This window comes from Schistocerca nitens, chromosome 5 (genome assembly GCF_023898315.1).
Source record: "Schistocerca nitens isolate TAMUIC-IGC-003100 chromosome 5, iqSchNite1.1, whole genome shotgun sequence".
NCBI classification, from domain to species: Eukaryota; Metazoa; Arthropoda; class Insecta; order Orthoptera; family Acrididae; genus Schistocerca; species Schistocerca nitens.
This window is the reverse complement of record NC_064618.1, coordinates 451,789,732-451,814,410: the sequence shown is the minus strand read 5'-3', so window position 1 is coordinate 451,814,410 and position 24,679 is coordinate 451,789,732. Positions and strand designations below refer to the sequence as shown.

The following is a 24,679-nucleotide window of genomic DNA, read 5'->3' as shown; positions in this document are numbered from 1 at the left end:
CTGAGCAGATGATGCAATTGAAAAGCCTGTGTTGCTGGATGTACTGTATGGTCTGATACAGGGGGAAGAGCTCTGCTATCAGTACTGAGCAGTGTTCCAGGAGCCGATACCAAAAAACATCAGTGCTAATGATGGAGGCACACACGACACCATGGTCAGTCTGAGAGCTATCAGTGTACACAAAGATAATATCGCAAGGTTCTGTGTGAAGGTAGTGAAACTGAAGGAGATAGAGTGAGGCTGGAGTAGTGTCCTTAAGAAGCAAATGAAGGCCAAGATGAACACGGGCCGCTGAACGAAGCCAAGGTGGTGAAGGGTTCACCCACCGGGAAAGTTGCAGGTAGTATGGAGTTCAGCTGCCGAAGCAAGAGCTGAAAGCTAACTGCAGAAGGTAACAGAGACAAGGGTCATTCCCCATACTGACAATCGAAGGAGTTATTGAAGAAGGCGGTATAGGGTGGTCGGTCAAGCAAGGCAGACAAACGGCACGCACAACTGCTGAGGATGAAGTCCTGGCGATAGGACAACTGCAGTTCCGCAGCTTCTCTGTACAAACTCTCAACCTGGCTAGTGTAAAAGGCGCCAGTGGCCAAACTGATGCCACGATGGTGGATAGTATTAAGACGGTGTAAGAGACACAGACATGCAGACGGATAAATGGAACACCCATAGTCTAGTTTCAAATGAACAAAGGACCCATACAAATGGAGGAGGGTGGTTTGATCTGCTGCTCAGGAAGTAACACTGAGGACACGTAAGACACTGATGGATCACAACACCAGGCTGCCAGGTAAGACACTTGAAAGGACCAAGAAAGTTTCATGAGACCCAGGAATTTCATAGTTTCAAAGAACAGAAGAGCAACAGTCCCAAGATACAAAGACAGAGGAAGAAACCAATCACGCCACCAGAAAGTCATACAAACAGTTTTGTCAGTGAAAAATTAACGCCACTGTCGATGCGGCACGAGTAAAGACGGTCGAGATATCGCTGACGATGCTGTTCAATGAGGCACGTCCCTGAAGAACTACAATAGATGCCAAAATCATCAACAAAAAGGGAGCCGCAGGTGCCCAGTGGGAGACAGGCCATTATACGGTTAATGGTGATAGCAAAGTGGATGGCGCTCTGGACGAATCCCTGAGACATACCATTTTCTGGATAAAGGTGTCCGACAAGGCAGAACCCACACATACCTTGAAAATTCAGTAGTTTAAAAATTCCCGAAGGAAATGGGGTAGGTGACCACGCAAACCCCCACGTGTAGAAAGTACGGAGGATACTAGTCCTCCAGCAGTTGTCACAGGCTTTCTCCAAATCGAAAAACACTGTCACAGTCTGGGATTTCTGCAGAAAACCATTCATGACATTGGTGGACAAAGTGACGAGGTGATCAATTGCACAACGGCATGCTCAAAATCCACACTGTGCTGTGGTTAGTAAATTGCGAGACTCGAGCCACCATACCAGCCGAGCATGAATCATATGTTCCATCACCTTGCAAACACAGCTCACGAGAGAAATGGGATGATAGCTAGAAGGGAGGTGTTTGTCGTTGCCGGGCTTAGGTATGGGTATGACAGTGGCTTCATGCGAGCATCTGGGAAATGTGTCTGCCCAGATGTGGTTGTAAGTGTACACAGAAAGTGCTTGCCCATAAGAGGAAGGTGCTGCAAAATCTGAATGTGGTCAGCGTGTGGCCCTGGGCCAGAGAATCTAGATGAAGTGAGTATGATCTTGCTCCCTCATAGTAGCACTCACAATTCTAAGAAGACAAGCATATTGCATGAGCCTCCTCCACTCATTTCCGATGGAGGACAGCAGGGTGATATTGGGAGGTTCTCGAAATATCTGCAAAAAGGTGACCCAAGGTGTTGGAGATAGCAATAGGGTTCACTATGACACTGCTACTGTCGGCCGGAAATTGGGGAATGGATCTTGGTCCCAGAGAGCTGTTGGAGGTTGGCCCTCATGATGGAAGAGGGATTGGAACTGTTAACAGAACCAGGGAATAAAATCCAGATAGCTTTTTTGCTATCCCAAAGAGCGTGATATCACTGTGCACGCAACTGTTCTTAACAAATACAGTTTGGCATCACAGGATATACGTTGAAAAACATGGAGAGCACACATCTGAGCACGAATTACATTGTGGCATGCCTCCAGCCACCAAGGGACCAGGACATGGTATGCTAAAGTGGAAGTGCGAGGAATGGAACATTCTGCAGCAGTATGAATAACGATTGTAAATATTCTACCTGGTCATCACCACTGGGAAAATGTTCGTTGCAGGTCGCCAGGGAGGAGTAAAGTCTTCAGTCGGCCTTAGAAAGCTGCCACTTGGGTGTGCACATAGATGTGGTACGAGTCAGCAAACAGACAGCACATGAGAAATGGTCGCTTGAGTATGTGTCTGAGAGAGAGGATCACTCGAGATGATGGTCAAGCTGGGCACTGCAGAAGGATAGGTGCAAATGGGAATAAGTGTATGTGGAGCCTTTTTTTTCCAGGGATGGGAGGGGGGGGGAAGGGGGGGGGGGTTCTGGATGCAAACACCTAAGGGTCATAAGTGCACAGTATAGAACCATAGAATACTGGGACCGTGAGGGTAAAAAACCGTTGCGAGGTCCAATACATAAAGGAAGAAAAAACAAATCTAAAATGTCAAGACGTTACAGAAGAGTATCTAAAAGATGTCGACAAGACACCGGAGTCAGTCACCAGGTAGAAATCAAATCTCTTTTGTCATATTACTACTTTTAATAAAAAGTTAAAACGCGAGCCACAGCTCACATGTCATCCGCTAAAATGTCTGGCAAGGCGGGCGGCAGCACGATCCTGATACGTAAGTGACTAAAATAGGGGCAGAGGATCAGGAAATGTCTGACTGTTAATGGCTGGCTACAGAAAGGACAGCTGGGTGTAGGGTCGCCACTCAACATGTGGCGGTGACTAAAGCAGCTGTGCCCTATTCGCAACTGAGCTAACATTACTTCATCATGGCGAGACAGCCAGGAGGAAGTTGACGAGGCTATTGGGAGAGGTTTGACTTCTCTGAGTTTGTTCCCATTAAGGGAGCACCAGTGATCATGCCAAAGTAACATGATACACTGATAGAGAAAATTATGAATATCTTGTGAGGGAACAAAGTAAGAGGCAGGCTGACCAAGATGGACTGCGTCCTTGGCTGCAGCATTAGCAGTGTCATTCCCAGGCACACCAACATGGCGAGGAACCCACATGAACATCACTTGGGCTCCCCCATCTGAGAATAAATGGAGGCAGTCCTGGATCCATTGAACAATGGGGTGGACTGAATCTGGATCATCCAGACTCTGAAGGGCACAGAGTGTCAGACCAGATCACACAGCGAGTGAGCTGGTGCCTCCGGATGTAGTGAACAGCCTGATAGAGGTCAAAAAGCTCTGCGGTAAAAATTGTGCACTGGTCGAGAAGCTGGTATTGAAACTTATCATCCCCGACGACAAAAGCACAGCCAACACCGTGGGCGGACTTGGAACCATCAGTGTACAAAAATAAGCTATGCATGGAGTCTGAAAGGAACATGGGTGCTCCTGTGTTAAGGCAACGGAGGTTAAGTTGATTGACAAGGTTAGGCAAGAGGGCACCTCTCGGACAGATTCTGGGCGAGCCCCAGAGGGGACGGTGTGCATTAAAGTCACCGAGCAGCAGAAAGGGGTGAGGGAGCAGCCCAATAAGCTGGAGGAAGTCTGCCCTAGTGGCATAGAATGACATAGGGATGTAACGGTACAAACGGAAAATGTCAGTTGAGAAAGGAAGAGGTGACATGCAACAGCTTGAAGGCAAGTAGGCAGGGAGACAGGTTGACTATGAAAGTCATGCCGTTTGAGCAGCAGGACTCCCCAATCAGATGGAATGCCGTCCTCGGGGGAAGGTCAAAATGGACAAGGAAGAAATGTGAGAGCTCAAAACGGTTATGAGGATGCAATTTTGTTTCCTAGAGGCAGAGTACAAGTGGACACTGCGACTCTAAGAGTAAATCCTCTTAGTTTGATCGAAGGCCACGAACATTCCATCGAAGGAGAGGCATAATGAAAAAGGGGAGGAAGGAAAAAATGAAAGGATGTCACCTAAGCGGCATTCGAGTGCCAGCCTTCAAAGACTCACTGCTCCAGGGCACAGAGGCTGGAGGATCCTGCTCCATGAGATCTACAAAGGCATCATCAATCTACCTCTGTCAATCTGTGGAGTCCAGGGCAGAAAAGCAGTTGGCGGTGTGCACTGGCGACATGGAGTTTGGCTGGGGGAGGCCATCATGTGGCAACAGTGTCAAAGACGATCTCCGAGTCAGCAGAGGAGAAGACTGTTTGCCTTTGTTTGACTTCTTAGAGCCTTTGCGGTTGGCAGAGGAAGCCTCAGATGTTGGTTGGCTGGAGGAACGTAGAAAGTCTTCACGAGTGTAGTCCTGTCCTTTCTGGTTTGTCAATTGTATATCAAGTTATTTTGCTGATGAGGCAAAAGTTTGGTGGCTTCTTGCACAGCTGGACGAGGGGACGGTGATGCTACCATGACACTGGGTGATTTCACAAATGCAGTGCTGAATTTGAGGTTGCACGTCTGCGTGGACATGTCCTTCGTGGATCATGATGTAGCAAGAACAGTACTGCAAGTGCCAGATGGTAGAATGTAGTGTTTGTGAGTAGCCAGTAACTTGCGAGCGACCTGGTAAGGCTCTTTTTTCCTTTACTCAGATCTCCTGGAGTGCCCACTCATCAAGATACACGAGACAATCCCAAGAGGAGGCAGTGTGGTCACCATTGCAGTTGATACAGTGGGGATAAGGAGGTGGACAATTGCCCTCATGAGCATCCCTTCCACAGGTTACACATTTGGACGGGTGTCGACAGGACATTCGAGTGTGGTTGAAATGATGACACTGGTAGCAGCGCATTGGATTCGGAATGTACGGTTGAATTGTGATAACTTGACAACCTGCTTTGATCTTGGACGGATGCACGACTATCAAAAGTGAAAAAGAGAATGTGTGTGGGCACTAAGGAGGTATCTACTTTTTTCATCACCCAATGGATGGCAATGACATCCTAATCAGAGAGGTATGTTTCAATTTCTGCCTCAGATCATACCATCAAGCAGCCTAGTGTAAATTACACCATGAGAATAATTCAGAGTCCTATGGGCCTCGACATGAACAGATAGACAGCCGTGGAGATGTGAAGCGGCAAGCAGTTGTGGTGCTTGAGAATTAGAAGCAAAGTGCCATTGCTTAATAAGAGCAGGATTTCACAGGGCCAGCAATTGTAACATCACCTTTCTGAATAAGAAATGGATTTACCATTCCAAAGAACTGACCGCCTTCAGTACGTGAAACCAAGAGGAACCTAGGTGCAGCTGGGAGGGTCTTTGTACCAGGAGTTTCATTCCGTTTATGTTTGATACACATTGGGTGCAAAGGTGATGATTGGCTCATTGCAAGAAAATCCTCCATGATTACCGATTACCAGTGTCTCCAATGGTGCACTCCTTTCAACTGGGGGACCCCCTTCAAAGGGAGGGCTCGCCCGCCTTAGGTGATTGTTCACACATCAGATCACACCTCCCGAACACCTGACAGAAGGGCCAATTGGCAATTTGGAAAGATAGCAGCTCAGGCAATCACCCCTCCCGGGGCGTGGCCTGTACCTGGGGGTATGTGCAAACCCTACCTGTGAACCTGGGGCTGGGAATTACGTGTTACCCAGTCATCTGCTATGCATCACACATATGGGCTGGCCTTCAAGAGCACATGGGGAAGAGAAAGAAAAGGATAAACGTCAAACGCCGAAGTGGAAAAAGGATAGAAGAAGGTGAACAAATAAAGAAAAAGGAAAGAAAAGCAGTGGTGAGACTGTTCTGATGTCAGCTATGGAAAATGTGGAACACATTCTCAAAAACACCCCAGACATGTGCCCCAAGGCAGGAGGAAAGGAATATCAAGAAGATAGACATGCAGCATGGAAGGGAAAATATGCTGGAAAGGCTAAAGGCTGGGGCCCCTATCACAAGCCTGCCAAAGAGTGGAGAGCCCTCAGGGGGGGGGGGGGGGAGGATAGGGAAGGGGGGGGGGGGGATCGGGAGGGGGAGGGGATCGGGAAGGGGAGGGGATCGATAGGGGGAGGGGATCGAGAGGGGTGATCGGGAGGGGGAGGGGATCGGGAGGGGGGATCGGGAGGGGGTCACGCATGGATGGTGGTACAAACTTGGAGAGGCAAGTTTGAGTGTTGGAACTAGGTTGGCTTTGGTTGAAAGGATTGATAGCAAGGAAGTGTTTCCATTGCAGGGATGTTCTGTTAACCCCTCCCAATTCATGCCAAGTTGATTGTGCGCTATGCTGCACTTTGCTGGTTCAGGTTCCTGTGTGTCACATGCCTAGTCTGTGCACCTGCCACCTTTCTGTCTAGCACTCCTATCTTGTACACCTGCTGCGTTCTTCCGAAATGCTAGATAGCTGGCCCCAACCCATCCTCCTGCTTCCTGCCTCTTTCTCCACTCATTTGCCCCACCTGACAACCACCAGCCCCAGTCCACCTGCCGAAGCACAACCCCGCATTGTGTGTCTAGCCACCACTATGCAGGTGCACAGGTGTATGTGAGTGTGTTTTTGTTCGTATATTTTTACTGTAGCTCATGAAAGGATTTCTCCCAAATATATCAAAGTCTTCACTTTCTTTTGTGTGTGCTTTTGACTACTCAACACTTCTGCTATTCAGTTAGTAAGAAATATTATTCCTCAAACGACACTTGTATGTTCCTTGCCAGTTGCAGATATGTTTTGTTCTCATGAGTGGCAAGTAGAGTTGGCTGAAGGAAAGGGAATACAATAGGATCTAGGACAAGCTTGATGTAGCTGCTGTTGTTCATTTCCCCTCAATATTTTGCAATCATCATTAGTTGCATCCAATGATACTCCAAATAAATCCACCTGTTTGTTCACTACAGTGCACTATAATGCAGGCTGCTATATCGTAGCTATTACAGTAGCACCTAAAATGTGTATCACTGTAGGTTAGGTGGAACTGGGACTCACCTGAAAACACTAAATTTTGCAACTCAGCTAGCTAGTGATGCTATTCATGTTACCACTGAAATCTGATGTTTCCTTACAATGGAAGGTGATGCAATGCAATACACGCCCTCAGCCCACTCCACAACAGACAGTACTGAAGGATCAAAGAAGACCAGTCCATATTTGTTGTCTGTTGCATGTTAAACCTAGAACACTAAGGATTGATTGTATAAAGCATTTAACCGTCGATTAAGGCAGAAAATGACCTCAGGCCATGCATAACCTGGAAATCTGTACCATATAAATGCTAGTCCCAGACCATATTGCCATTAAGTCAGATCATATTTGACATGCAAAAACTCACAGTTCAAAGTCAGGTTCATCTCTGATAGTCAGTTTATAGTGTTGTGGCATTACAATTCAACACTTTTGTTTTTTGCAGATACCAATTGAAATAATTAAAAAAGTTATTAACACAGAAAATGGTAAGTAAATATGAGGCTAAGCCACTCTCACCCTGCTGATGCTTGATAATTTTTTTTTTTTTTCGATCTGGCCAATTAGGTTGAGGTAATTACCAGCTACTGTGTGTATGCAATGATCAATCTCATAACAGCTCATGGGAGACGACTCATAATTTATAAAATTATGTTCAAAGTCATTTTATAGACACAGAAGGTTATGAAAGGAAAATTCGAAATGTTTGCAGTGAACAAAAGTATGGAAATTTTGACAGCAGCTAATAATTATTCAGTATCTCTTACATATGTTCTCTCTCAGCTCGAGTAGCAGTGACTATGCAGTTTGTATTAAATTTTTTAACTACAGAACACATCATTAAACTGCTATGACAATTTCATGGATGACAGTAAATAGAAGCAATGGTCTTGGAAGACATCAATAATTCATACGAGTCGGTAGCTCAGAAGTTGTGTTGTTGACTACTGTGCAGGAGATAGATGTGTTACTATGAGGTTCATTCAAATGAAACCTAGTCAGTGCGTCTACCTTTGCCTTACACGTAAGGTGGCACCATGTAACTGCGAGTATGGTGGAGCCATCTATTGGATGAGAGACTGATACATGTGCACTGTGTGATGTTGCGTAGCACCAGTGTGGTTTCACGCCGAAGAGAAGGTAGTCACACACGTTAACTCTTGTCGAGTTCCTGGGACGGGGAACCACCATCAATGCCCAGCGTTATCAGGCCACTTTACAGAACCTTAGACAAGCCATCAAGTTGAAACAGCAAGGCATGTTGTCCAATGGCAGTATCCTCCTGCATGACAATGCCTGCCCACACATGGCCAATGCAGTCAAGATGATAGTGCAGCAGTTTTGGTGGGAAATACTGGAACACCCACTGTACAGTCCTGACCTTTCTCCATGTGACTTTCATGTGTTTGGACCTCTAAAATAAGCTATTCATGGACATCGATTCACAACAGATGATGAAGTGTGTGACTGGGTGCAGGCCTGGATCTGACTGCAGCCTACTAGCTTCTTCAAGGATGGAATCGACTGGCTAGTGTCACAATAGGATAACTGTGCCAACAGTTTTAGCGACTATTTTTGAGTATGTGTACTGTGTACAAGTACATTTTTAAGTTAATAAAATCGTTACCGTTACTTTACGCTAGTCACCGGTTTCATTTGAATGCCCCTTATACTTTCTCCACTTCATTGTTCATACATACAATTATAACAACATTACTATGCCGTTCCATACAATACTCTCCATTTTACAAGCGTTCTGGATCAGTGTTGGGCAAAATCCTGTGAGCAACAACCCTACGTGATGTGAATTACATTGTTTCCTTTCGGTTACTTTACAGACATCTGAGTATTTGGATATATCCACTGAGGACGACAACGATGAGTTCCAGTGAGCTTCCCACAAGTTCCGTTAAAGGATAAACCCACTCTTGGAGTTAAAAAAACATGTCATTTAAGCTGAGGTTTTGTTTGGATGAAGTACTGTAGAGCAGTTGGAACTAAGGCTTAGAGACTTTCTGATGAAACCAACCAAAAGAAATCAGCCATTGACTGCAGTGTGCATGTTTCTGTTAACCTTGAGACTTTATGCCACAGAAACATTTCAATTAGTGTAGTTGGTGATCAGTTTAAATTAGACATAGCAATAGCTTGCAGAGCTGTCCATAAGATATCCTGCAGTGCCTCATTGAAAAATGAATTTATCAAAATGCCAAGGATGAAAATGACACTAGGAACACACAGAGTGATTCTGATCAAATAGCATATTTTCCTGGCATTTTAGGCTCTACTGACTAAACTTACATCCCCATCAAGTCACCTGGTGGTGACAATGCTGAGATATTTAGAAACTCACTGTTGGTTTTCTTTAAATGTACAAGTGATCTCAGATGCTAAGCTGCAACGTTTAAATATCACAGCTAGAAGAACACGATCTGTCGATGACAGCAATATTTTCGGAAACACACGTGTACATCCTCAGTTGGAAACAGAAGAAATTCCAGAAGGCTTACTTCTGAGTGACAGTGGCTATCAGTGTCACATGTATTTGTTGATGCTGGTACCTCGTGAAGCAACAGCAGCTGAGCGAATCTATAATTATGTGCAAAAGATAACAAGATCAGCAGTCAAGAGAATGTCTGATGTAGTAAAAAAGACAATTTCCCTGTTTGAATTTAGGACTCAGAGTGAAAGTAAATCGTGCAGCAACTATAACAGTTGTAGCATTTGTGTTGCACAATATGGGTGTCAGCACATCAGAGGAGGAGCCTGATAGTGATGACAATGTATTTGCTGGGAGAAGAGTGTATGCAGAAATTCCAGTACCTGCATAACATGAAGTTCACAGGAGTTATAATGCAGTGAGAGTGGCAGTCATTAACAATATATTTATGCAAGAAGTTAAAAAGCTGGAATAAATGTACAAAGGGTCAGTTTGAAAGCCAGATTTTCTTTTCCTTTCTTTTAGTTCTAGTTACTTCTCTGTCTCCTGGTTATTGAATTCTGTTATCAGAGCAAGAACACCACAAATAATGTTATAAACTACTTCTTACACGATGAATTCGTCTCAAAACATTAATCAGAATGTACTAAAATGTATAGAAAACACTGCATATAACTTTGGGACGGAAATCTGTCCACAAAGAAATTCCAGTAGGCTACATACCAACAGAAAATGAAGGTAACAGCAGTCACAATACAATGAGTTTCCATTCTTATCTCATGTTCTGCAAGCAAGCACTGTACTCTGATTTTATGTTCACACTTAAGGTTCTAATCTTCTCTTTCTGTTCTTTTGTTTTTGGGATGAGATTCTGATATTATAACAGAATCATGTCTGCAGGTTGCACATTTGCCTGTAATTAGAAGTTATTTTATGTGCAAAATACACAGTGTTGTGCTGTCACAGTGAAAGTATTACATTATTTTAGTGCATTATCATTCTTACCAGCTCAATGTAAGCATTCTCTCCTTCATTTTCATTTTCATTTTCATCGTCACCACCAAGAGCAATATTTTCATTTGAAGTTGCAGCGGTCTCCTCATTTACTGATGTTGTGAATGAATTGCAACATGTGTTATCTGAATCTGTATCAGACACTAACGTAATGAATAACATTATGAACTACGTTTTACGCAGCAGATTGTTGAGAAGAATTTATGCAACCGCATCAAAATGTTTACAGACCATTGCACATAAATTCAGGATAAAAACTGCATCATCATCCTACGTGTTGGAAATAAGAAAAAATTGTTGCTTCAGGGCTGCAATTAGCTTTTGCCCACTTACTGTAACAATAGGTCTTATGAAATTAACAGCTCCAGTTTTATGCATTTCAACTTTGAAGAGATTTGACATGGTTTTTACTCCAGTTTACACACCAAATACATAAAAAATTAAATGCAGTAATTAGAAAGCACATCTTGAAATTATACCTTTTCATGCGCTAATACTTTCTCGGTCTTTTTCTTAACTTTTTGTAACACATTTTCAAGCTCTTCCAAACATGATCTGTTCCGATGTTACGGGAACTTCCTCCTCCTCCTCCTCCTCCTCCTCCTCCTCCTTCTTCTTCTCTCAATTACATCTTTATGCTGCCCCAACGAAGTTTCCAGCAGAAAATCTTTCTCATATTGAGAAAAGTTTGAGGACCACGCCTTTTTCTCTTTACTTGCTTCAATATTTATAGCACACCACCTTCAATAATAAATACCGTGTATCTGTGATGTACAATAAATATCTGTGGTCAAAGTGCAATATTTCAGCCATACTGCCAACCATGTTATGTGCTACTTTAGGTCAAATCTGAACCTGCATCGATGGATCCAAGTTTAGCGTTATACAATAGAGCTGAGTCCTGAACATAACTCAGTTTCTGATCTAATGTCAAATTTGATCTCTAGTCAGTGATGTTTATACAATCGGACCTAAATGGGAGAAAATGTTACACCGCTACTAAACTATCGTATACAACAGTGCAGATAATATGGCAGTCATCTTTTTCAATGGTCACAATGTGTGACCCACTTCTGTCCACTGGTTACACACTCATTCTCTAATCACTGTCATAAACATCAAACAAAAAAAGCTGTGATTGACAAGGCAGTAGCAGAGAGAGAGAGAGAGAGAGAGAGAGAGAGAGAGAGAGAGGGGGGGGGGGGGCAGAGAAGGGAATGTTGCCAGTGTGCAGCTATCCACATTTTTCAAGGCTATGTATACAACAACAAAACAGTTGGCCACTACCTCATGAATCACTGAAATGTCCCTCACAAAGACACTTTAATCATGGTGCAGTATCAAGCCCTGTAAAAGCCAAAGTGTTAGGATGTATCAAATACATTTCCCATAGATAGAAATCCTGCCCTCTTTAGGCTCAGTCATCTACTAATACTTCCAGAAGGCATCTTGGCACTTAATTTTTTGTTGTCATATCATTTGATGGCTCGAGGCATAACACTGACCTTCCCGGGCACACACACGAGAGGGAGCTGCTCGAACTACATGTAGTCATAAATATTTACTGCTGGCACTCTGATCTGGGCATCCTCTAAGTTTGGATTTATCCACATTAGTCTTTTCAGATATTGCAAGTGTCACAAGTGTTAACAAACATGAAAAGCCTGAAATCTGTGAACTCCTGATGCCTTTTAGAGTTTGCTCTCAGCCTTTTAATTTTTACCTTGATGATGTCTTCACCTTATCCACCTATGTTCAGTATATTAGGTATTTGTTAAAGACACTGAGGCACTTAGTTTCTTAATTCACACAGATAATTTATTGGTAAATTTTTAAGTATATCTGTTTGCTTAATTGCTGTGAGAAGACATTGCCTTACATAAACTGCATTACATAATTACATTGGGTAATAATGTTTGTGTTGATGAAAGCATTTGTTTTTTAAGAGACAAGTTATAAAGAAAGAAATTAGTACAAGGGTGGTTAAGTACTTGTGTTAAACATATAGGACAAATGAATGATATCTTTGCTATTATATTTTTATAACTGCAGTAACATCATAGCCACATGACTCATGCAAACTTAATGCATACAATGTCACAAAAGTGAAAAAGTATGTGTGACAAAGTGTAATGCTGGATGAAATTTTAAGTGCAAATCCCACCCATCATTCAAGAAGTGTTCTTTGAAATAAGCCTAAAATCATACTCAGATAACAGTGAGCAGTATGTCTGAAAAGGCCTGTGAATGTTCTAAATGTTCGCCTTGAAGAGAACTGGTTAATAATGGCAGTGTTCAACTATCAATCCTGCACAAAATTTTGACCAATCATTGTGGTTCAAGACATGTTATATACAAGGCTAATGATCAATAGTTCTCAAATTGCTAAACAAATTTCATAAATATCAAAGGAACTGACCAGCAGACATGACGGTGAAGTCAGATGAACTGGCACGAGTAGCGCAGTAGGATAACACGGAAACCTGCCATGGAGGGTACACGCAACACATGGTATGGGCAGACTGCCTGGCAGATGTGCTTGCCTGCGAGTGGCAGTAGGGCAGGCCAGTGCCTACTTGCTGTTCAACCAGCACAGACCTCACCTAGTGTTTCGTACCGTGTACTGTGTCAAGTGCTTAGTCATTAGCTGTCTGAGCTGGCTGTGTGCTGAATTTTTTCTGTACCAATCTCTGTGTGGATTCGCACTCTCTGCTTCCTGTGGAAGCACAGTGGTTTCATTTTCCTCTCACAGGATTCTGTTCCATGGCTGCTGTCAAACCACTGTCACTCCATGAAGTATCTGTGCTGTCCGTGTAGTGAACTGGTGTTGTCTGACTGTGCACAAACCAAAGTGGCAACAAAGAATGCTCCTAAGCATGTGAGGTCCCTATATTTTCTTTCACCTTATCCTAGTGTTCAATTTAGAGACAATGCAGCCCCCCCCCCTCTTTCTGCAATGCTAGCAGAAACAGCTGCACATACAGAAGGGGAAGCAACAGCTGTAGCATCAGGAGCAAACACTGGGGCTGATAACCTAGAAGGCAGACTTGCTTAATTTACATCTACATCTACATCCATACTCCGCAAGCCACCTGACAGTGTGTGGCGGAGGGTACCCTGAGTACCTCTATCAGTTCTCCCTTCTACTCCAGTCTCGTATTGTTCGTGGAAAGAAGGATTGTCGGTATGCTTCTTTGTGGGCTCTAATCTCTCTGATTTTATCCTCATGGTCTCTTCGCGAGATATACATAGGAGGGAGCAATATACTGCTTCACTCTTTGGTGAAGGTATGTTCTCGAAACTTTAACAAAAGCCCGTACCGAGCTACTGAGCGTCTCTCCTGCAGAGTCTTCCACTGGAGTTTATCTATCATCTCCGTAACGCTTTCGCGATTACTAAATGATCCTGTAACGAAGTGCGCTGCTCTCCATTGGATCTTCTCTATCTCTTCTATCAACCCTATCTGGTACGGATCCCACACTGCTGAGCAGTATTCAAGCAGTGGGCGAACAAGCGTACTGTACCCTACTTCCTTTATTTTCAGATTACATTTCCTTAGGATTCTTCCAATGAATCTCAGTCTGGCATCTGCTTTACCGACGATCAACTTTATATGATCATTCCATTTTAAATCACTCCTAATGCATACTCCCAGATAATTTATGGAATTAACTGCTTCCAGTTGCTGACCTGCTATTTTGTAGCTAAATGATAAGGGATCTATCTTTCTATGTATTCGCAGCACATTACACTTGTCTACATTGAGATTCAATTGCCATTCCCTGCACCATGCGTCAATTCGCCGCAGATCCTCCTGCATTTCAGTACAATTCTCCATTGTTACAACCTCTCGATACACCACAGCATCATCCGCAAAAAGCCTCAGTGAACTTCCGATCTCATCCACAAGGTCATTTATTTATATTGTGAATAGCAACGGTCCTATGACACTCCCCTGCGGCACACCTGAAATCACTCTTACTTCGGAAGACTTCTCTCCATTGAGAATGACATGCTGCGTTCTGTTATCTAGGAACTCTTCAATCCAATCACACAATTGGTCTGATAGTCCATATGCTCTTACTTTGTTCATTAAATGACTGTAGGGAACTGTATCGAACGCCTTGCGGAAGTCAAGAAACACGGAATCTACCTGTGAACCCGTGTCTATGGCCCTCAGAGTCTCGTGGACGAATAGCGCGAGCTGGGTTTCACACGACCGTCTTTTTCAATACCCATGCTGATTCCTACAGAGTAGATTTCTAGTCTCCAGAAAAGTCATTATACTCGAACATAATACGTGTTCCAAATTCTACAACTAATCGACGTTAGAGATATAGGTCTATAATTCTGCACATCTGTTTGACGCCCCTTCTTGAAAATGGGGATGACCTGTGCCCTTTTCCAATCCTTTGGAACGCTACGCTCTTCTAGAGACCTACGGTACACCACTGCAACAAGGGGGGCAAGTTCTTCGCGTACTCTGTGTAAAATCGAACTGGTATCCTATCAGGTCCAGCGGCCTTTCCTCTTTTGAGCGATTTTAATTGTTTCTCTATCCCTCTGTCGTCTATTTCGATATCTCTGCTATTTCGATAGCAGCTCAAACACCAACAGGCGGGACAGCAGCCAAGCATCTGAAACCATGCTGCAGTTACCAGTCAATGTCCTGCCAGCTCAACAGCATCAGCAGACACAGCTTCTGCAACCAGTGCTTCCACATGGGGGACATCACACAGACTCCTGTCACACAAGCAATCGACATATCTATGACGCCACACCAGGCCATTGACCCTACTATAGTGTTTCAACGCAGCCTCAATAACAGGGCCTTCTGCAGCTGTCAGCACTCCGAAACAGGACTTAAACATGCTGGACCAGCCCGTCAACAAGTCGTCACAGCTGGGTAGCTGATGACACACAGCTTATGGGGTTGTCGCCACATCTATGATGCTGCCCTATGTACTAACAATGGCTGCCCATGTGGCCGACCCAGTCACAGGGATTCTGCCTCGCTGACACACTGTGTGCTGGTGGCTTGGCTGCCGTTACCATCCACGGGAAACGCCTGTGTCAGTATGCCCGTATAAGTGTGCTGGGTCATAAGGATCATATTCTGGTTGCATGCAGTTTGTCTGTTTCAGATGTGCTGAACTATGTCCACTCATGTTCATCAGTAAAGTGTTCTTTCAGCCAATCAGCCTGTTTTCATCACCATCATTACAATATCGGTGTCAGGATATCCACCAGAGCCTGAAATGGTGATGCAACGGAGCACTAAAGAGGAAGTGCAATGGTAGTGGCCTTCAGCACAAGTTTTCAAGTACATACTGGCAACAAGTATTTTATTTTGTGCCTGTCTCGTGAGGGCCCTTTCCTTCCTATTTTGAGTGTACTATATGATGGTGGTAGTTCCATGCGAAACCGCTGTCCCTGAGGAACCAACAACCCAGGAGGGAATTCAGCATCCACTAACTTATGTAGCTAAGTCTACAATGAAGTTTCATGTAGAGATGTGAATCATTCGAAGGGTGTAAGAAGGGAAGGCACATCTTAGGGCATGTCTTCACTTATCCTTGAAGCTGGTGTGGCTTCATTGGTGACACCATTTTCTGGCACATTCGGGGAAGATATTTTTGTATTCGTGGACAGTTTGCATGTGGCCACAAAATTAGGGAACTGGAGTGATGAACAACTGTTAAGTGTGGCTCATTTGAAATTGGTAGAGGATGCCAGGACGTACGTTGTGTGCAATGAGAAACTGCGGGATGCTCAGTCTTCTGTCGGCTTTCAGGAGGGGTTAGTGGGTCATTACAGGAAGAATACCTTGTGGTATTATCGTGAACAACTATATGGTGCAGCACAGAAACAGGGAGAATCATTAGAAGGTTTTTGTGCACTGCATCTGGTGAATCAAGTCAATACGTATGAATTATCGGAGGAGGATTGTACCAATAACACCATTTTGCAGGAATCAGGCACCGGATGTGTTTTTGTGAGGCCTGCCTTCCGAAATGTCGCAGGGAGTGCGCATGGAATTTCCAGGAACCATGGAAGAAGCAGTGAGGGAACTGCTGTAGCTTTGACTTAAACTGATTCTGTAACTAGACCAAGGGAGAAACTGGTAGTGTTTAATTTGGAGATTTTGTATGATAGGTATGGTGCTCTGGGTCACATTTAACATTTCTGTATGAAACCACAATGTCAGAGATATAAGCAAGTGGTGCACTCTGTTCAAAACTGTCCACAGGCATACAGATAGTGAAACCAGTGTAATACTCATGCCCCTGTGTGAAAAAGTAGAGGGGGCTGTGTGACCACTTGTACATAGTGAAAGAGTGGATTAAGCTGCAAAGTACATGCCATAGAACCCACCAGAATATTCACAGAAGAGTGGTGCAAAGCTCAGGCTGTCGACCCCAGTTGTCAGCTATACTCAAAACACATACAGCTCAGCTCTGATGACAGAGTGCTTTACAAGCAAACACAATGTGGCCAGCATACTGTTGCGCCAGCCTGTTTATAAGACAAAGTGTTGAGCATGCCCACAATTCCATCTTAGCTGGATACAATGGATGACTAGCCACAGATCACTGCAGTGCGGAAAATTACTTGTGGCCATAGAGAAAGAAATATTTTGAGGGCTACATTAAGGCCCGGGTCTCAATGAGCTGAGCTGAGATTGTCAGCAAATACCACTGCAAGGACTGCCTGAGGCATAGAAACCTTTCCAATTAAGTTACCTTGACCCCTTTAGCCCTTTTGCACAAACACCAATGGGAAACCAATATGTACTAATCATAAATAATAATTTTTTGCATTACTTGGCCATAATCGCTATACCAAACCAACAGACAGACACAGTGGCTCATGCTGTTGTCAACTGTTGGCCATTGAAATTCAGCACACCAGAAGCAATAACAACAGACCAAGGTACAAACATTATGTCTGATTATTTAAGCAGCTACATCGACTATTGCATATTAAGAAGTTATGAATTGGCGCCCTTCCCCCCATGAACCATGGACCTTGCCGTTGGTGGGGAGGCTTGCGTGCCTCAGCGATACAGATAGCCGTACCGTAGGTACAACCACAACGGAGGGGTATCTGTTGAGAGGCCAGACAAACATGTGGTTCCTGAAGAGGGGCAGCAGCCTTTTCAGTAGTTGCAAGGGCAACAGTCTGGATGATTGACTGATCTGGCCTTGTAACAATAACCAAAACGGCCTTGCTGTGCTGGTACTGCGAACGGCTGAAAGCAAGGGGAAACTACAGCCGTAATTTTTCCTGAGGGCATGCAGCTTTACTGTATGATTAAATGATGATGGCGTCCTCTTGGGTAAAATATTCCGGAGGTAAAATAGTCCTCCATTCGGATCTCCGGGCGGGGACTACTCAAGAGGATGTCGTTATCAGGAGAAAGAAAACTGGCGTTCTACGGATCGGAGCGTGGAATAACAGGTCCCTTAATCGGGCAGGTAGGTTAGAAAATTTGAAAAGGGAAATGGATAGGTTAAAGTTAGAAATAGTGGGAATTAGTGAAGTTCGGTGGCAGGAGAAACAAGACTTCTGGTCAGGTGACCACAGGGTTATAAACACAAAGTCAAATAGGGGTAATGCAGGAGTAGGTTTAATAATGAATAGGAAAATAGGAGTGCGGGTTAGCTACTACAAACAGCCTAGTGAAAGCATTATTGTGGCCAAGATAGATACGAAGCCCACATCTACTACAGTAGTACAAGTTTATATGCCAACTAGCTCTGCAGATGACGAAGAAATTGAAGAAATGTATGATGAAATAAAAGAAATTATTCAGATAGTGAAGGGAGACGAAAATTTAATAGTCATGGGTGACTGGAATTCGAGTGTAGGAAAAGGGAGAGAAGGAAACGTAGTAGGTGAATATGGATTGGGGCTAAGAAATGAAAGAGGAAGCGCCTGGTAGAATTTTGCACAGAGCACAACTTAATCATTGCTAACACTTGGTTTAAGAATCATGATAGAAGGTTGTATACATGGAAGAACCCTGGAGATACTAAAAGGTATCAGATAGATTATATAATGGTAAGACAGAGATTTAGGAAACAGGTTTTAAATTGTAAGACATTTCCAGGGGCAGATGCGGACTCTGACCACAATCTATTGGTTATGACCTGCAGATTAAAACTGAAGAAACTGCAAAAAGGTGGGAATTTAAGGAGATGGGACCTGGATAAACTGAAAGAACCAAAGGTTGTACAGAGTTTCAGGGAGAGCATAAGGGAACAATTGACAGGAATGGGGGAAAGAAATACAGTAGAAGAAGAATGGGTAGCTTTGAGGGATGAAGTAGTGAAGGCAGCAGAGGATCAAGTAGGTAAAAAGACGAGGGCTAGTAGAAATCCTTGGGTAACAGAAGAAATATTGAATTTAATTGATGAAAGGAGAAAATATAAAAATGCAGTAAATGAAGCAGGCAAAAAGGAATACAAACGTCTCAAAAATGAGATTGACATCAAGTGCAAAATGGCTAAGCAGGGATGGCTAGAGGACAAATGTAAGGATGTAGAGGCTTGTCTCACTAGGGGTAAGATAGATACTGCCTACAGGAAAATTAAAGAGACCTTTGGAGAGAAGAGAACCACTTGTATGAATATCAAGAGCTCAGATGGCAACCCAGTTCTAAGCAAAGAAGGGAAGGCAGAAAGGTGGAAGGAGTATATAGAGGGTCTATACAAGGGCGATGTACTTGAGGACAATATTATGGAAATGGAAGAGGATGTAGATGAAGATGAAATGGGAGATACGATACTGCGTGAAGAGTTTGACAGAGCACTGAAAGACCTGAGTCGAAACAAGGCCCCCGGAGTAGACAACATTCCATTGGAACTACTGACGGCCTTGGGAGAGCCAGTCCTGACAAAACTCTACCATATGGTGAGCAAGATGTATGAAACAGGCGAAATACCCTCAGACTTCAAGAAGAATATAATAATTCCAATCCCAAAGAAAAGCAGGTGTTGACAGATGTGAGATTTACCGAACAATCAGTTTAATAAGCCACAGCTGCAAAATACTAACACGAATTCTTTACAGACGAATGGAAAAACTAGTAGAAGCCGACCTCGGGGAAGATCAGTTTGGATTCCGTAGAAATACTGGAACACGTGAGGCAATACTGACCTTACGACTTATCTTAGAAGAAAGATTAAGGAAAGTCAAACCTACGTTTCTAGCATTTGTAGACTTAGAGAAAGCTTTTGACAATGTTGACTGGAATACTCTCTTTCAAATTCTAAAGGTGGCAGGGGTAAAATACAGGGAGCGAAAGGCTATTTACAATTTGTACAGAAACCAGATGGCAGTTATAAGAGTCGAGGGACATGAAAGGGAAGCAGTGGTTGGGAAGGGAGTGAGACAGGGTTGTAGCCTCTCCCCGATGTTATTCAATCTGTATATTGAGCAAGCAGTAAAGGAAACAAAAGAAAAATTCAGAGTAGGAATTAAAACCCATGGAGAAGAAATAAAAACTTTGAGGTTCGCCGATGACATTGTAATTCTGTCAGAGACAGCAAAGGACTTGGAAGAGCAGTTGAACGGAATGGATGGTGTCTTGAAGGGAGGATATAAGATGAACATCAACAAAAGCAAAACGATGATAATGGAATGTAGTCGAATTAAGTCGGGTGATGTTGAGGGTATTAGATTAGGAAAGGAGACACTTAAAGTAGTAAAGGAGTTTTGCTATTTGGGGAGCAAAATAACTGATGATGGTCGAAGTAGAGAGGATATAAAATGTAGACTGGCAATGGAAAGGAAAGCGTTTCTGAAGAAGAGAAATTTGTTAACATCGAGTATAGATTTAAGTGTCAGGAAGTCGTTTCTGAAAGTATTTGTATGAACGGTAAATAGTTTGGACAAGAAGAGAATAGAAGCTTTCGAAATGTGGTGCTACAGAAGAATGCTGAAGATTAGATGGGTAGATCACATAACTAATGAGGAGGTACTGAATAGGATTGGGGAGAAGAGGAGTTTGTGGCACAACTTGACCAGAAGAAGGGATCGGTTGATAGGACATGTTCTGAGGCATCAAGGGATCACCAATTTAGTATTGGAGGGCAGCGTGGAGGGTAAAAATCGTAGGGGGGGGGGGGGGGGGACCAAGAGATGAATACACTAAGCAGATTCAGAAGGATGTAGGTTGCAGTAAGTACTGGGAGATGATGAAGCTTGCACAAGATAGAGTAGCATGGAGAGCTGCATCAAACCAGTCTCAGGACTGAAGACCACAACAACAACAACACGAATTGGCACCCTTGACCCGCAAATGAACAGTGGAACAGAGAGAGTGCACACGACACTGATCAAAATACTAGGCTGTTACATGAAAAGTATCAACACCTTATTACAATATGTTGTGAGTTAGTATAATTCTAAAATCCATGAAAAGAAAGGTCTTTCACCAAGCGAGATTGTTTTTGGTGGAAAAATACCCTCACCTTTTGAATTACATCAATCTACTTGAGGGGAGGATATACCCTCTGTTTGGGACTTCACTAAAAGGCTAAAGGAATATGGTGTCAGGTGAAAAAAATGGATGCATAGGCTCTAGGAAGACATGAAAATGAAGACATGAAGACATGAAAATGCTGACTTACCTTACCATGTAGGAGCAAATTCAGTTGTGTGTTATGCAGATGATACAACGTTGCTCAATACACACCATGACACAACAGAACTGCATCAGGCAACACAGGAAAAACTAGAACTAGTAATGGATTGGTTTTCTTCTAATGAACTCCTGTGTAATCCTGATAAAACACAAGAACTAATACTAGGTTTAACTACAGCTGTTGAAAGCAAATCAATAAAATTGTTAGGATTCCACATTGACTCAATATTAAACTGGGAGGAACACATTAGCCATATCTGCAAGAGAATAGCAAGAGTGTGTTATCTCATCTGGAGACTGACAGATGTAGTCACTGATGAGTATCTAAAGGTGGTATATTTTGGCCTCTTTCAGTCTCACATTTCCTACGGCATATTGTTATGGGGACATTCTTGCTTTGTCAGTGAAATTCTAAAAATTCAAAAAAAAGTAATCAGAATAATAAGCAAAGCTAAGCCCAAGGAACACTGCCGTCCCCTCTTTATCGAGCACATGATATTAACTGTGGTGAATCTATACATCTACACAGCACTGCTTTATGTCAAAAGCAACTTAAATGAGTTCGAGACCAGAGAGAACATACATCCCCACAACACCAGAGGCAAACTGGTCTTTGACATACCAAGACACAGACTCACAAAGACTGCAAACTCACACAAAATAATGAGTTTAAAACTCTTCAATAAACTTCCAGCATCTGCTCGGTCACTGACCAATAATATTTTCAAACGTAAGGTTTATGACTGGCTTCTCAAACACCCATTTTATAAGATAACAGAATATTTTGAAATAAGCATTGACATTAGTATATAAGAATATTCCTAAAAGAAAAGGAATTAAATTGTAAAAACTTTACTGTAAAGTTATTGTTAATTGTATATTTAATGTTTAGACCTATTCCGCTGTAAGTGGTCAATGGTGAATAAACTGAATACTGAATACTAACAATAAAAAAGCAAAGTTACCCAAGTATCATGCTGGGCAGTGGGTATTGTTGTCTAACTATCACTACCCAAAGGGGAACACAAAGAGGTTCATTCCGCAGTACCAAGGACTATCAGGTAGTAGAAATGACATCCACAGTTAACTTTAAAATAAAACTCCCCACCTGATCCATGGTTTCCCATATGAGAAAATCCATCCATTTCAAAGTGAACTAGAAGCACTGCCTCAAATGCCAGGAGGTCCTTCTGAAGGGGGATGAGAATTGGGTAAAGAAAGCGAAAGAAAGGTAGAAATAAGCCAGTGACACAGAGCGTACCTGAGATTGCTCCAATACTTTCAGACTGCAAGGTGGTCCTAGGAGTTGAATATACACTCCTGGAAATGGAAAAAAGAACACATTGACACCGGTGTGTCAGACCCACCATATTTGCTCCGGACACTGCGAGAGGGCTGTACAAGCAATGATCACACGCACGGCACAGCGGACACACCAGGAACCGCGGTGTTGGCCGTCGAATGGCGCTAGCTGCGCAGCATTTGTGCACCGCCGTCGTCAGTGTCAGCCAGTTTGCCGTGGCATACGGAGCTCCATCGCAGTCTTTAACACTGGTAGCATGCCGCGACAGTGTGGACGTGAACCGTATGTGCAGTTGACGGACTTTGAGCGAGGGCGTATAGTGGGCATGCGGGAGGCCGGGTGGACGTACCGCCGAATTGCTCAACACGTGGGGCGTGAGGTCTCCACAGTACATCGATGTTGTCGCCAGTGGTCGGCGGAAGGTGCACGTGCCCGTCGACCTGGGACCGGACCGCAGCGACGCACGGATGCACGCCAAGACCGTAGGATCCTACGCAGTGCCGTAGGGGACCGCACCGCCACTTCCCAGCAAATTAGGGACACTGTTGCTCCTGGGGTATCGGCGAGGACCATTCGCAACCGTCTCCATGAAGCTGGGCTACGGTCCCGCACACCGTTAGGCCGTCTTCCGCTCACGCCCCAACATCATGCAGCCCGCCTCCAGTGGTGTCGCGACAGGCGTGAATGGAGGGACGAATGGAGACGTGTCGTCTTCAGCGATGAGAGTCGCTTCTGCCTTGGTGCCAATGATGATCGTATGCATGTTTGGCGCCGTGCAGGTGAGCGCCACAATCAGGACTGCATACGACCGAGGCACACAGGGCCAACACCCGGCATCATGGTGTGGGGAGCGATCTCCTACACTGGCCGTACACCACTGGTGATCGTCGAGGGGACACTGAATAGTGCACAGTACATCCAAACCGTCATCGAACCCATCGTTCTACCATTCCTAGACCGGCAAGGGAACTTGCTGTTCCAACAGGACAATGCACGTCCACAGGTATCCCATGCCACCCAACGTGCTCTAGAAGGTGTTAAGTCAACTACCCTGGCCAGCAAAATCTCCGGATCTGTCCCCCATTGAGCATGTTTGGGACTGGATGAAGCGTCGTCTCACGCGGTCTGCACGTCCAGCACGAACGCTGGTCCAACTGAGGCGCCAGGTGGAAATGGCATGGCAAGCCGTTCCACAGGACTACATCCAGCATCTCTACGATCGTCTCCATGGGAGAATAGCAGCCTGCATTGCTGCGAAAGGTGGATATACACTGTACTAGTGCCGACATTGTGCATGCTCTGTTGCCTGTGTCTATGTGCCTGTGGTTCTGTCAGTGTGATCATGTGATGTATCTGACCCCAGGAATGTGTCAATAAAGTTTCCCCTTCCTGGGACAATGAATTCACGGTGTTCTTATTTCAATTTCCAGGAGTGTATGTACTTACGTATCAGTTATCTATTACATTTATCTTGGGTTATTTTTATGAGAATAGTTGATGGGTAATATCTGCATACAGATGGTAGGTTACAGAACTATTAATAGAACAGTACCTTGTCTAAGTTGAATCATTTGTTGTTTTTTTTTACATGTAGTTGGTATAGACACAGATAAGCAGGCAGGAACTGAGAATGAATGAGTATGTGTGTGATACACCTTGGTAAGTAACTTTAAGAATGAAGATTATTTATAACAGATTTTTTAGGTTAATTAAGTTGTTTAACATGATGAGGGATTTGAGGAAGTACTACTCTCCACCATGGACTCATTGCAGTGCCAAGCCAAGGATAGTCAATATTTGCCCCACAAAGAAAATACATAGAGCTAGAGGGTCAGAGACTGTTAATGAATGGTGAGCACTGCGACATTTCAGGTCCCCCTTTTTGGTTACCTTCCACCATTACCAGAATCATAATTCTACATCTACATCTTTATTCTGCAAGCCTTCATGAGGTGCATGGCAGGGGACACATCCCATTGTACCATTTATTAGGGTTTCTTCCTGTTCTATTCATTTATGGACTGCAGGAAAAATGATTGTTTGAATGCATCTGTGCATGCAGCAATTATTCTAATCCTATCCTCACAATCTCTATGTGAGCAATACATAGTGGGTTGTAGTATATCCCCAGAGTAATCATTTAAAGCTTTTTTTTTTTTAATTTTGTTAACAGACTTTCTCGGGACAGTTTACATCTGTCTTTAAGAGTCGGCTAGCTCTGTTTCTTCA

The 24,679-nt window shown here is 43.8% G+C and overlaps 1 protein-coding gene across 8 annotated transcripts in view; it reads right to left on the bottom strand.

Annotated features, from left to right (window-relative positions):
- LOC126259993 (uncharacterized) overlaps positions 1–24,679 on the bottom strand; it is a 224,743-nt gene that overhangs the window by 148,487 nt on the left and 51,577 nt on the right. Inside the window, exon 5 of one of the 8 annotated variants that reach the window (XM_049957135.1) lies at positions 10,206–10,395. The exons of the other annotated variants lie outside the window; for them this stretch is intronic. The gene's annotated coding sequence lies outside the window, so the exon portion shown is untranslated. The remainder of the gene's footprint in view (positions 1–10,205; positions 10,396–24,679) is intronic. 8 annotated transcript variants of the gene reach the window in all.